At 43.1% G+C, this 14703-nt stretch overlaps 1 long non-coding RNA gene across 1 annotated transcript; it reads right to left on the bottom strand.

Annotated features, from left to right (window-relative positions):
• Positions 1-750: 750 nt before the first annotated feature.
• LOC118684012 (uncharacterized) lies at positions 751-14445 on the bottom strand. Its single transcript, XR_004979755.1, has 3 exons — positions 14348-14445; positions 6227-6295; positions 751-1443 (listed from the first exon to the last, which is right to left on the bottom strand). It is a non-coding gene; the product is annotated as an uncharacterized LOC118684012 (long non-coding RNA).
• Positions 14446-14703: the final 258 nt, after the last annotated feature.

Genomic DNA, 14703 nt, shown 5'->3' on the forward strand with positions numbered 1-14703 from the left:
GCTGATGATAAGCATCTATGTTGGGAAATGGAGATGTGGCTGCATAGAAAAAGTTGGAGCTAAACCCCTCTGGGCAGGGATGCCCCATCTGTTCCCAAGAACCACACTGCCCCATCCAAGGCTTCAGGGCAGCACAGGGCTGAAACACTCCTGGGAATATCACAGGTGGGCAGGGAATCAAACAGGTCACTGAGCCCTCTTCAACCCACCCAGAGCATGTGCTGAAGTTAGTCACTACCAGTAGCTGCTATATTTATAGAGGGATGTCGTAAGTTTGACGTAAGACACGATTTGTTTTTTCTGTACAGCAGGGCAAAGGTGCCTTTCTCCTCCCCTTCTTCAGTTTTTGGATAAACCCTTACTTGTTTTCACAGGAACATTAGCTCAAATCTGCTGCTACTGTGCGCAGCCGATAAAACTATTGCTTGGAAAGACCATATGTCACATGGAACTACTCAAGAGGCATAAAGCCCTGCTTTTTGCCAATCCTTTAAAGATACGATTTTATGCTCAGTTAAAATGGAAAAGAGCATTATGTTTAAAGATAAACCCATTTATTGTGCAGCCACTTTGCTAAATTCTGTCACCAAATTACTTGTTAGTAAGACATTTGGACTGTCTTTAAAAAAAAAAAAAGTTGTTGCACATCACTTTCTCCTTGTTTATCAGTTGCTATGACAATGCTAATGACAATATCACCACAGAGAAGGACTAAAACCTTTTACTAGAGAGAAGAAAAGGAAAAATCAGTTGTGAGGAGAAAGTTCCCTTTATTAAAATACTTCTTGTTACCCTCCTTGACCCAGGTAGTTGACCAATATTCAGGGTCCCTACAGGTTGTTTCTGTTTGGAGAACAAATGGATGAAGGAGTGAATTGAGCTTTTTAATGTGCGCCTGTTTGTTTAGAAAGACTGTACACAATGTCCCGTTACTCTGGTCACAGCGGGAGCCAAAACAATAGTCAGTGTTTTCTCTTTTCACACTTTCAAACTTCTTTTGAGCCACAACTCAAGTTATCTCTCTCTTAGGTTTCTCTCAAGGTCAGGCTACAAGGGTTTTCCTTGCTGGCTCCAGCATGTCCTTGCTACTTGCTATGTCTGCTTCTCTGATGTTTCTGCTGTCACTTTCTGAGTTGCTCTATTTCATCATATGCCACCTTGTTCCCAGCCTTTGCAGTTGGATCCTGGAGAAGTGCCTCAGCCCCCACAGTTCAGCACTGTAGGCATGTGTGCTGTGGTACGTAGGGTGCGGAATGTTACGGTGCAGCTCCTGGAGTCTCAATGAGGATGTCCCAAAAAGAAGGCAGTTCTTTTCCTAGGGAAAGGAAGCTTTCTCACCCACCATCTTCTGCAAGGTTTCATGGCTGACTTTCAGCATAACACCGAATTTATTTCCAACAGTGTATTTTTGCTCCCTGTCAGATCAGTTTCTCCACAGTAGTGCTATAAGGTGGGGGAGCAGAAAATATGTTACTATTTCCTAACAAAACAGCCTCTGATGCAACTATAATAAAGTTGTGAAAAAGTCCTACAGGAGTTAAACAGATTTGACAGCATTTAATTTCCATAAATTTAGGGCCTGATCCTGCTTTTCTTTTGCTAATGAGTACTAGAGGGAGATAAGGCATGATTTTTTCAGAAAAACTAAAGACAAAAATAATGCCCCAGCAACAAAAGACAGGTGTGGGATTGAGCTGTTGGGATGTTTTTATGGCCAACAGAGGTAATTTCAGCATTCCTGCTCTGGGTTAGACCCACTTTTGCTGTGACCAAAAGGTCTCCTGTCCAGGCCTGACTTGAGATGCACAGACACTGCCTCTGGCAGTAGCTCTGCTGCTGGCCATTGGGGCTCTTTGATTGCAACAAAGGTTGCATACAGCATAATCTCCACTCAGACAGAGAAAGGTCTTTGATTTTGAACAGCAAAAACTCATAATAGTTGCATTTTCTTTTGCTTTTAAGGAAACAGACACCAGCCGTTTTAATTTATCTCATGTTTATGCCGGGGTTATTAACATGGCCCATTCAACACATAAGGAAACTGCTTCTAGTTGTTCTCAGGCATGACACATCTCTAGTTTTCATACACTTTCTTTTTACCATTTCTTCCATAAACCCAGCTTCCCACCTTCATATTTATGTAGGTGATGGTCTGTGGTGGGGTTCAGTGTAGACTCTGAATGACAAAGATCCTCTGGTATGACCTCACAGACCTCTAACTTTGGAAACAACTCCTTCACTACCACAGATGAATTATAATTATCTGAAGACCCCAGCATCACAAATTATGTCTTTGGCCACATTCACAGCACTAATATAATACTTTGGCACTGATGAGACAGTCAGAAGTTATCCTTCTAGACTGTGTTGTCACCCATTAAACTGGGGTGGGCATGGACCTGTCAGAACTGGTGAACTTCATGCCATGAAAAACCTCTGAATTCAATAGAACCTCATTTAAATAGAATGTCATATGCCAGAACAGAGGGAGGTTGCACCTTTAATTAAAAACCTCAGGCTATCCACTCATGCAGCCAGTCCTTAATCCCTAGGAAATGCCCTTTGCTGAGACCATTATTTCTCAATTAATAGATAGTGAACAGTATATATTTAGTTTAGCCTTTGAAACATATATTTGGTTTAGCCTTGGAGAAAAGGGGATGAGTTTTCTCCAAGCACTGTAGAGGGTAAACATCTCTTTGCATGAAGCATCCTCTTATGGGTATACTCTATGAAAACTAAAGTGAATGATTCTGCTGATCTCTTAGCAGAAGATGGAGTTTTGAATAGTCATATCTTCTGAACACAGGTTGGAATAGTCATGTCTTCTGAACACAGTAGGAAAATGAACACACACAGGTCTTCTGAACAGTAGGAAAATGGATTTGGATGTGTACAACTACTGTTGTACAGTAGTTGGATTTGGAGGGCAGGAGCAAGGGGGAGTAATTAATTCTTACCTTAAAACTTTGAAGGAAACAGTTCAAAAAGCTCTAGTAAGATTGTCACAATAAGATTGCCAAAAGAGGCTTTAGGTATTCTCAGGTTTAGAGGTTATTAATTTCTTACATTTTCCATAAATTGATGGTCACAAGGTCAGAGTCTTAGGAAAATATCTCTCCTCTCAAGCAAGTATCTTTAACAATCCACTTTGCAACAATTATTCTCTGTCAGAACAAGGATTTGAGAACTCGTAACTCAACCCTGAACTTGTAGATCAATCCTAGATTTGTACAAACTGGTACATGTCCCAGTGTGACCCAGGCTAGAGGGGAGCACTCAAGCTTATTTCTATTGAACCTGCCATGTGACTGGTCTTTATGCTGCGTGTATCCTTACACTGACCTTTTGCTGGCTACAAGACAACAGTCAGTCTCAGTCAGCATAAAGCTGGGTGTTGAAGATAACCCTTGAACATTTTTGAAACCAGTGCAAACCCAATGTCAGCACTTGCCGTACAAGTCTAGCTGAGATATATTTGATGGCATAGAGGGAGCACTGAAACTGGACTTAAAGCACTGAGCCACAGCCTCAGAAGCATGCTCTAAATGTAAGGCCTTATGAGGCCGTTTTGCCTCAATCTCTCCTTTTGGATGTGTTCCACTTTGCTCACAATTATTTTTGCTCTCACTGAGTCAGAGAGCATGCGACTAACTCTTCAGTGAAGGGTTCAGGGCACTTGCTGGAGAGGGCAAACACAAGGACTTCAGCACAGACTGAGGCACCTCAGTAAAGTAGAACAATATCAACAGGAGCAATAAGCCACCTCCAGCCCCACAGCACTCACTGGCCTGCTTAGCCACACATTTTTGGAGGGGGACTCACGGAGGAGCATTTAAGGTAACTGATATCCCCACCCCCTCGCTCTAGCTGAGACCACTGACCCTGAGGGAGAAGGGTTCAGTCTCATCCTGTTCTTTCCTACCCAGCCACCACATGTGTATCCCACTCCTTTCCAGTGCAAGCTATAAGAGCTCTGTGGCTCTGGGCTAGTGCAGCAACCCCACAGTGAGGTTCCAAACAGCTCACTGCACCCTCCTGCCTGTGTCCTGCATCCTGCCTGCATCCTTACTCTGTAACTATTTTGTTCTGTTTATGGCACCTGGTTTAAGGCTGCGAGGTACCTTGGCAGGCAGTTTCCCCCTATCCTAACCTGACTGGTAGCACCTGACTGACAAAATTCATGTATCAGGTCAGGATCTCCTTTGTGCCACCAGTGAACATGCTGTCAGGATTAATTTAAAGATCCTCCATGTTTAAAGAGGCCAGAGAGGTGGTTTATTCCTTCCTTCATCCTTACACCCTCCTCCCTTTCTATCAGGAACACTGTTTGCTGCTAAACTAATGTTCGCAGCAGTTATTATCAGCACACTGACCTGGGACTTGCCATCATCCCATGAAAGCAATCTGACCCTCAGCTTTGTTAGGAGTGATCTAGTTCCAGGTTTTTATTCAGTGACGTATTCTCAGTTTTGCTCTTGCTGATCATAAGCAGCTTTTTGGTGAAAATCAGTACTCTTGATACTTAGTTAAAGCCGCCTCTTGTTTAACCCCACAGGCCAAAAGCCTCCTCAGTCAAAGCCTGTGACCCCTGAACATTAGGTTAGACTCAATAGACTGTGTGTAGTCACTAGTTATAGCAATGCCTTTCTTTGGGAGTAAAATATTAACACACTCCTGTGGGAAAAGAAAATTCTGACTTGATGATAGTATTTCACATTTACTAAACAAAAAGCGAGGTAGAGCAAAATAAGGCCCTTGTTCTTCTGCTTAGTTATTATTCCTGACTAAAAGTGTTTGCTCAAAAAGTCACTGCAAAGTCTTTTTTCAGTCCCATATGCTTAAAATTATCACTGTTTTGAAAAACTGACATCAGCTGCTTGTGCCCTGCTTTGTTGTCTACAATCTTCCAAAGACCATTTAGCAAAAGTCCTGGAAAACCCAGTCGTGTGGCACATGTTTTCTCTTCTCTTTCAGAACAGTTCTATTATTCCACTTTTGAAGGGTTTGATATTTTGTTCCTATACTGATTTAGAAGCATCTGCTAATAAATTGACAGGTTGTGACACCTTCCCATAATTTTAGAGCTTTTTCACCCTAGCTACTGAGTGCTGCTTTTATGGTTTCAGAAGGCTTTTTGTTCACACAGCTTCCATCTTGAGTAGCTCATTGAATGGGGTTGTCAAGACAGCTATGTTTCATGTACATTTTTCCTGGAACTGAATTCAGTGTTGCCTATAAAATTATAATTCCTCTGTCTGCAGCAGGTTTCATTCTGCAATGGCTAGCTTTTGATTTCTGTGATTTCTCTACTGCTAGCATCAAATCTATTTAAAATACTTTCATAAGGAGATTGTTTTTATTGGTTGCACTTGAAATTAATTTTATTCAGTATGTTACCATCTTTCATTACACACCTAACAAATCTAGGCTCATCATTTACTCTGTGTTGTACCCAGTGCATTCACTAGGAATAGAATGTCTGAATATCTGTATCCAGAAAATGGGAAACTAGTTGTGATTAGAGCCTTGTTACTACTCTTTAACATTTGCATCGTGGCACTACTCAGAGGCCCTGGCGAATGAAGCTCTGTTTAGCTTGGATGTGTGAGTATCTATATGAAAAGTGAGCATGTACTCTAAATAATCATTGGCAGATGAAATAAGTCTTTGCTAAATGCAGCTTGCCAGCAACGTCGTTTTTCTTTGTCTAAGATGTGAACCCCTGCGTTTCTTCTGCCTCCAGGAAGGTGTCATTACAGCGAGGCTTTTTTTCTATTTTTGGTTGGCAGTCTCCTGCTCTATGGCTTACTTCTAAGGGAGGTCAGTGAAAAGTAACCAGACAAGCAAGACTAATGTCAGCCTGTTGGTGTAAACTGGTCACACAAAGATTAATATTTGCTTCAGTCACAATAAAAAATAAAATTAAAAAAAAATTTCAAAGTGTAGAAAACCACCAATTTAAAGATTTCACACACTGTCTTTGTATAAGTCATTGTTTTAAACTTTGAAATATTTTTTGTTTTCCCTGTCAAATAACCAAAGACAGAAAGTGACTGAGAGCACTGAACAAGGGTCCAGAGCAAAAACATCAAGTAAAAATGGTAGGCACAGGTAAGGTCTGATTTTCTGGTTCTGCATGACAATGTTTGAACTTGGGCATACAGAAGAGGTAATCAATTAAAAGCAATCCACTGATTCTTTCCTAGGGCTCACTGAGACTTACCTGATGTCCAGAAGTCTGAAATCTGTACTAGCCATATGTATTTTCCTCAGCCTTCCTCCATAAGTGCACCTGCAAGTATGGAAATGGAAACCTGTTTGCTGGGACAATGGATGAGACACAGCACCCATTCAGCCACTTTTCACCTGGGGGCTGCTTGGGGGAAGTCTGAAAAGTCAGGTAGAACACCCAATCCTTTTGAAAACCAGGCATGACAAGAACCAGGATCTCTTTTTCTCAAAGACTGCTGGCAATGTAGTTCAGGACGTGGAGGGCAAAAAATAGTTAATCTTTCACAAAATTTCCTATTTCTAATTGCAAATTCTAGACACATTTTAAAAATCTGAATGTTACTTTGAAAGCTAGTTTAAAATGTTATATTAATGGCTAAGTTTTATATGGATATCTTCACACTATATATTCACATATTCATAACTAGCTGGTGTTTGTGCAGTATTATTACTTATGTGGTAATAGGGCAGTTGAAAAATGGTTTATCTGGCATATCACTAAGGACTCCTCCTATCTGGTACCAAAATAACTGCAATACTCATAAATCTCCTATTTGTTTTGTAATGAAATAACATTGACAGCCTCCGCATTACAACACAAACAGGAAGCACTCTGTACTAAGAAAGAAGACAGTTATACTAAGTGGATATCATTATCTTTATCTGTCTCTAATTTATCTGTTACTAATTGCTTAATAATTTTTGAAAGAACACTTTAAAAAAATGTATATAAAAAAGTGAAATTTAAAAAAAATTCTTCTCATCTCTGAATTAGACTTTTAAAATGGCTATAATTTCTGGATTTTCCTAAATTAAAAATAAAATGTTAACTATTTCCAGTGAAATATAAAATCAGAACTTCCCCCAGCTACAAAGAAAACAAAGACTTTTAGTAGCATGTTGCTGATCTTGTTACCAATTTTGTGTTTGGATGGGTTTTTTTGGTGGTAGCATAAATAATAGCTCACATTCTAAATACTTCCATTTTGAATTATATGCCAGGTCAAATTCTGCTTTTATTATGCATTAAGCACTTATGCTAGCTCAGAGGAATTTTGGGGATTCTATCCATCATAAAACTGGGACAGATTTTGCAGTCTCCTATCTATTTTATTCTACCTTCCTTTTTTTTAATGACTTACATTAAAAGCATCGCCTTAGAAACACCACAATATGATGACCTCTCACATGATTTTCCACTTTTTTCACACCTAAATTACTGGACAAAGACTTTAACAGTAGATCCCTGGTGAATTCCTTTCCAAAGCATCGATATGGATCAGTTCTATCACACTCCATGTCGGACAATTTGGGTAAGTTTTAGAAGAAGCTGAGAAGTTGTTTCTTGTTTTGGTTTCTATTACACTTCTATGCAGTGTATAAGTTATTTATGGTATTCATTCTGATGTTTTATTAAATCATTGCACTTTCATGTTTTTTCTTGGTTGTTTGACCTTGTATGATATCTAGCACTCAAGAGTGGACATTTGTATCTTATTTTGTGTTTAGAAGGGGGAATTCTGCTTTGGGTCTATTGTGGCTGTTGACAAACACTGACAAGGGCAGCGCTGGCCAGTTAACCTTTTGCAAAGTTATGCCAAACCAATTAGAGAAATACCAAACCAATTAGAGAAATCCAATATAAAGCATTCATCTTCAGCTTCCCAGTTGCCAAATATTTTTGGCAGCTTTTTTCCCCACAGTATCTTCCTAAGCAAGCACACCTGTAAAAGACACCTCACTTTCATATCCTGATATTTTGCACACCTTTTCTGCTAATATTTCCTTCTCTCACCACCTACAACTGTTTGCCCAATGCCAACACATATTTTGTAAGATCTGTGGTTGATGGCTGAAAACCCTCCCAACCTCCAACTGCTATTTGCGATGTGATTAGACAGGTCAAGTTTAATTTCAGCACTGTGCATGAATCTGTTATCCAATCATCCTAATGATACACTACTCAAACTAGCAGTGGGGCTGAGGATGGAAAGAAAACCTTGATTGTAAGTTGTCTGCCAATGATTGGAGTTTGTTATGAAAGAACACTAATGCAATCATCCTTGGCTCCCTTCGCCAAAGGTAGGGAACGTTCATATCTCTTCATTGTCACTGGACCTGGAGCTGTGTGACAGATGAGTAAAGGTATGCCAGAAAGAATGCAGCACTGTGGGAGGGACTGCTTTTCCTCAGCATTAAGGCAAGGGTATATGCTTAATCACATCAGATTTAAGAATATTTTAAGAAATATTTTATTTTAAGAATACCATCTTTCCAAATATTTTAAGAAAGTACCATCTTTCAGGTAGAAGATACAGCCCCTCCTCAGCTGAATATTGCTCTCCAGGTTACATAATCCAGCCTGCTGAATCAAGAAACCACCAGTGGCAGTTCCAGATAACTTGTTTTGGTTTGCCATTTCATCACTAGTTGCAGGTGCTTGAGGTGCTCCCATGTTTAGTGGAAGATGCCTCCTTGCAGGAGCACAGCTTCCTGGATGGCATACATGCCTTGCTGCACACCCTGCCAGGGCCTGAGCACCTCCCAGTAAACAGCCCTCCAGCCAGCATGATGTGCTCCTTGATAAGGGAGGAATCATTGCCAGATCAAGACAGCAATGGTGAGATGCAGGAACAGGCTGAATCAGCACAGGCAGATCAAAACGTCAGCACAGCCGTCCACATCTGCACATTAAAGTTTCTTGCAGGGAAGTGAAATAGCTCGAGAAGGGAACTCTTTGCCTCCAGTTTTCATAATGCCACTCCAGAGGTGCTCTGTATGCACACTTTGCCTCTTTGAGACTCTTTGGAATGTCTGTTATCCATGGGAAAAAACCCTTTCCCAATACAGACTATAAGCAGAGGCACCAGAGTCAAGCAGGAGCATTGGAACACTTGTATCACAGTGAACTAGAGCCTTTATTTGTAGCTGTCCTTCGACTGCATCTCCCATCCCTGTTTCCAGAATACTTCCTTGTCCTTGAGTGTGCCAAACACAAAATTTGGCACTAAGAGCTGACTTCTGAGAAAACATAAATTGACAGATTACCTTCTTTTTTAAGAAGCCCCACTTATTCCATTCTTCCCAGAGCCAAGCACTGGTGTGCAGTCATGTAAGAATAAAATACACTCTTTTTTAAATCACTTTTCATTTCTGTGCTGGGGTTGTCCTGGCTATATAACCTCTGAGCTGCTGGCAGCATGGTCTTTTGCCCACCCAGGCTCTACCCACAACAAACCACAGGGGCAATACATTTATGAGAAAAGCTCAGCCTTCAAACACAGAGGAAAGGGATCAGACAACTGCTGGCTCCAGGCAAGGACCTACCAGGGCTCCCTCCATGACCTTGAGCAAATAACAGAATTATAGAATTGTAAAGGTTGGAAAACACTACTAAGATCACGGAACTCATCTATTACCACCCCAGCCTCCTCAGTGGTAAAACAGGCCTCAATACCCTATATCAGACACCTGAGCAAACCTAATAATCTCATAATACTAATTCTGTAGTTTTACTTATTTCATAGAATTTCAGAATGGTTTGGGTTGGAAGGTACCCTAAAGATCAATTAGTTCCAACCCTCTGCCATGGACAGGGACACTTTTCACTAGCCCAGGTTGCTCAGAGCCCCATCCATCCTGGCCTTGAACACTTCCAGGGATGGGGTATCCACAGCTTATCTAGGCAACCTGTGCTAGTGCTTCCCCATCCTCACAGTATATATTTTCTTCCTAATAACCAATCTAAAACCACCATCCTTCAGTTAAAAGCCATTCCCATTCCCCCTTGTTCTATCACTACATGCTGTTGTTAAAAGTCCCTATCCAGCTTTCTTGCAGGCCCCCATTAAGTACTAAAGGTGCTATAAAGGTGTTATATATAAAGGAAGATGCTGTTAAGTCTCCTTGGAGCCTTCTCCCTCCTAGGCTGAACAACCCCAGCTCTCTCAGCCTTTCCTTGCAGGAGAAGTGCTCCAGCCCTCTGATCATCTTGCTGGTGCCCCTTTGAACTCCTTTGAACAGGTCCATGCCCTTCCTCAGCCCATTCACAGCACTCCCAGCTTACTAATACTTAACAACTTACTCTCCCTACAATATTTACCGACAACGATGTGGCAAAAACTGACTGGAAAAAAAAATTAAAAAAAAAAAAGACATCCGATGTCTGAGTGTGAGGCTGTAACCTCTTTTCGGTGATGGGGTGCGGGGGAGGATAACCCACACTACCTCAGAGAGCTGGAAAGACGTTCCGCCCACTCCCCAGCCTCACCCTGCCTCCCCCTGACAACAAACACCTCCTCAACTCGTCAAGATTCCCGCAAAAACACCCCGAGGGAGAACTGCTCTGGTGCGTACTTGAATCGCTGGCAACGAAGGGGTGTTGGGTGCAGGAGGGACGTTCGGTGCAATGAGGGATGCCTGGGGCGAGGATGGGTGCTTGGGGCAGGGAAGCTGAAGAGGAGCTTTCTCCTCAGGTCTTAAGGAAAGGAAAGAGCTTTTTTAACAGGGACGGAGGTGGGTTTTTTTAAAAGGTAAGGGATGGATCCTGCCCGCCCTCCTTGGCGCGGCCCCCGCCGCCCCCCGGCCCTCAGGCGGCGGAGGCGCGGCCACCGGGCTCCCCCTGGAGGCGGCGGGGGGCGGCGGCGGCGCCGGGAGAGCGCCGCGGCTGGGGCGGCCGGGCTGCGGCCCTGGCTCGTTCGGCAGCTGGACTAGTGGTAATAATAAAAATTAAAGCAACGAAGCCGTTGTTGTTGTTATTTTGTGGAATCCACCAGTACTCGTTGCATGGACAGCCCCCCTTTAAAAGTCAAAAGGCTCTAGAACGGCGATAGCTGCCAGCCGGACAGGGCCCGTTGTCTCCCGGCGCGGCTTTCCCACGGAAAGCTGATCAATACCGGCCTCCTGCCGGCTTCAGCGTATCTGCGTGGGCTTTGCACGCCTGCGAAGTGCGGGGTTGCAGGATCGGCCGCGCTGCTGTTGAAGATAATGGACGGGAAAGGCCAGTCTTCTGGTGTGCGTACCGTGGTGACTTGTCCAGCACTGGAAGCGTGGCCACTGCCCCTCCAGGCTCACCTCAACCAGCCGCCTGCAAAAGAGACGTGTGCTGCGACGGAAAAAAGGATCTGCAGTCCCTTGTTCGTGTGTTAAACGGCATCATGGAGTGGCTGACCATAGGAATAGGTCGCAGCTAGGTGCATTGGTGGGTGGTGAAAAGCTAAAAAAAGTCTAGGCTTCATCTTAGAATGTATCTACATTATAAATAAATAAGGAGGAAAACTTCCATTGTCTGGACAGGCTGATGGTGAGGGTTTAGGCTGTCATAAGCCTCTGCAGTTTGCTCCAGTCTCACAGAAGTGGGACCTGCAAACATATATCAGAGATTTCTGATTGATGAATTTCTGGTTATTAGAGAAGCCCTGGCTACTCAGGCTTTTAAGAGTGGGCACTGGGTCTGGAATTAACATCAGGAGGGAATCTGAGAGCAGTGAAACCTGTACCCCCTGCTTTTTGTCATGCTTTGGAGATGTGCTACCAAATCGTGCTCAGAGCAATGTCTGTGTTGCCTCAGTCTTCAAATCCTATTACAGGTGATTAAAATAATCTAGAGTTAACAAATTCCCAAATCACCCTACCCAAGTCCTTGTATGAAAGAAAGGGCATCATTTCCGACAGACTGGATGTGGAAAAATTAATTTCCTGGCATCCAAACATAAGAACAGCCATGCTGGTTGAGACAAGTCCATCCAGCCCAATAGCCTCTCTCAAACATAAACAACAGCTGATGCCTGGGGAACAGCATAAGAGAGGGGTAAGCACACAATGATAGTTCCCTGGCATGCTGTCCCAAACTCCAGCAAGCTGTGGCTCAGGGACTTCCCTGAGACAGATGTGGTATCTTTAAATTTAATAGCCCTTGATGGATTTTTGCTTCCATGAATTTGTGTAATTGCTTTTTGAACCCATATCAATTTTTGACATTGCAGCATCCTGTGACAATTAGTGGCACACTCCAACAAAGCAGGGTTTAAAGAAGAGCCCTTATTTTGTTTGTTTTGAACAGGCCTCCTAATAATTTCATCTGATGCTCCTAGTTCTTGTGGTATGAGAGTCAATTACAATCATTCCCTATTTGCCTTCTTGGTGCCATTCATGATTTTACAGATTTCTCTCATGTTCTCCCTCACATTTTGATTTTTCAGATATGTATTCTTCATCTGTTTTGAAATCCCAGTACAGAAGCCATGCCACAGTCTGGACCTTCCTCTTGCCCTTCTGTTACCATTTTGGAGCTAGCAGGCTTGAACAACACCATTTTCAGGGTGTAGGCACATCAGATGTATTTATATCAGAATGCAGCAGTGTTTTTAGCTTTGTTTCTTCTATACTAAATTTAAAATTTGATTTACTTTTTTGAACACTGCTGAGAATGGATCTGGCATTTTCATAAATATGTCTAGATTCACAGCTCTTCAAGGATTTCTTTTCTGAGAGCTAACAGCGAGTTCAGTACCTTCAGCTCTGTATGTAAAGTCTGCTTTGCCCACTGGCACTACAGTACACATATCTATGTTGCCTTTTCTCTGTTTTATCATCCGATTACTCAGTATCATGAGATGATGTTTTTTGTCATGTGCCATGGTTTTTGCTACCACAAATAACGTCGTGTCACCCACAAGTTTGCCACCTTGCTGTTCAACCCCTTCCTAGTGTATGAGTCTGGCAGATGGGCTTGATACTTACTTAAGATCTTGGTGATATTAGAGGGCTGCTGGAGGAGGAAGTAGTGGGCAACTATTTCTCCTCTTTCCATCAGCACAGCTTGCATCTCACCTAGATTCGGATTGAGCCAGCTGCTCCTCAGGGAGGTGCTGGCAGGCTCTTTTTGACCCTGCAGCACATTTGGAGGGATGCTGGTGCACGCTGTCCGTCGTGCGCAGGGCCAGCTGTTCAGCTGACACAACCGATTTAACGGCTGGAGACGAGGAGCCAGCCATCATCACGGGCATGGGGACAGCTGACACAGAGGTGGGGTGGCTTCAGCTGGACACGATGATGGAGACAGGTGGGGTGGTCTGAACAGAGTCTATGGGGCAGTGCTGGGTTGAGGGTGAACCTGCAGAGGCAGTGCCCATTCTCTGCCCACCTTGTGGTGGTGTCATTGTTTCCTCCACGCAAGGTGTCAGGTATGTTTGTTATTAATAACAAGCAGGACTTTCAGAGGCAGGCCCCTGCTTCCTCGCTGCTTGTCAGTGCTGAGCACGGCCGGTCAGAGCGTGCTGTGAGCGCTGCTCGCACAGCCAGAGCTGTCCCCGGTGTGTCCCCATTCCAGCATGTCAGCCAAGCGTTTAAGACACCTGCTTCTTTTCGCTCCTGTGCTGGCCACAGACTAATAGGGACAAACGGGAAGAGGACCTAGCAGAATGCAGAAAATAATTGTCCTGTGCCAAAAGGGAATGTATGATCAAAACTACAATGGGCAGGCAAGCAGCGAGGCAGTGACCCGAGGCAGCACAATGTGTCAGGAAGAGAGAGCAGCAGCCCAGGGACAGCGACAGCCCAGAGCCTCAATTTGTAATGACTGTGTGGACCACATGCCAAAAAGTCTCTCCCCACCTCCTTGCTCCAGAGAGCTCTCCTAATGTTCTTAGCCACTTGGACATCACAAGAGAAAGAGCCTGCATGTTTCCAGCACACAACCAAAGGCATTTGCTTAAGCAAAGCACTGCCGTGCTTCGGCACTGCCGAACCTGCCTCTGACTCGGAGTGCTCCAAACACCTGTGAGTCAGACGATGGGAAATTCTCCCTGTCTTCACAAGCACAGATGAGTTTGAACCTTCTGGGCATTTTAGCAGTTTACCATCTGCACATATAACCTTTTTTCTGAGCACACTGAAGTCTTGTAGGAGGATGTTAAATCCAGGAACCAAAATAAGGAAACATGTTTACACCTGCTACATCTGTTCAAGAATTTCCAGCCTCTATTACACTTTTGACTTTCACATTCCCCCTCCTCCTCCTTCCTGTTTGGTCAAATGCCACCATGTTAAAAACAATCCTGTATTTTTCCCCCCAAGTCTCACAGACTTTCTATCAAATCTTGTGAAAACTTACAGCATATGAAAGAAGCTGTGAAATGGTCTAGCAACAGAAGCAAGTGCTGGCTGCAGTCTCTCTTCCTTATCCAGGATTTTCAGATACTGGGATTCACTGTGAACAAAAATGACATTAGCTACATGAAATATGGTGATTTTAGTTTTTTTAAACTAGAATGAAAAATGAAGAATCAAACTGTTTCTGATACACATTAAATCTTCCAGGAAACCAGGTACAATTAAAAAAAATTTAAAAATAGATTATGAAAAGCATTATAGCACACCAAAAAGGCAACACAAAGAAGATCTCTGTTAGCAGATGCCCCAGTCAGTTATAACTCATTTGCTATAGAAGACAAAACATATTAGTATCTT

This window comes from Molothrus ater, chromosome 1 (genome assembly GCF_012460135.2).
Source record: "Molothrus ater isolate BHLD 08-10-18 breed brown headed cowbird chromosome 1, BPBGC_Mater_1.1, whole genome shotgun sequence".
NCBI lineage: Eukaryota > Metazoa > Chordata > Aves > Passeriformes > Icteridae > Molothrus > Molothrus ater.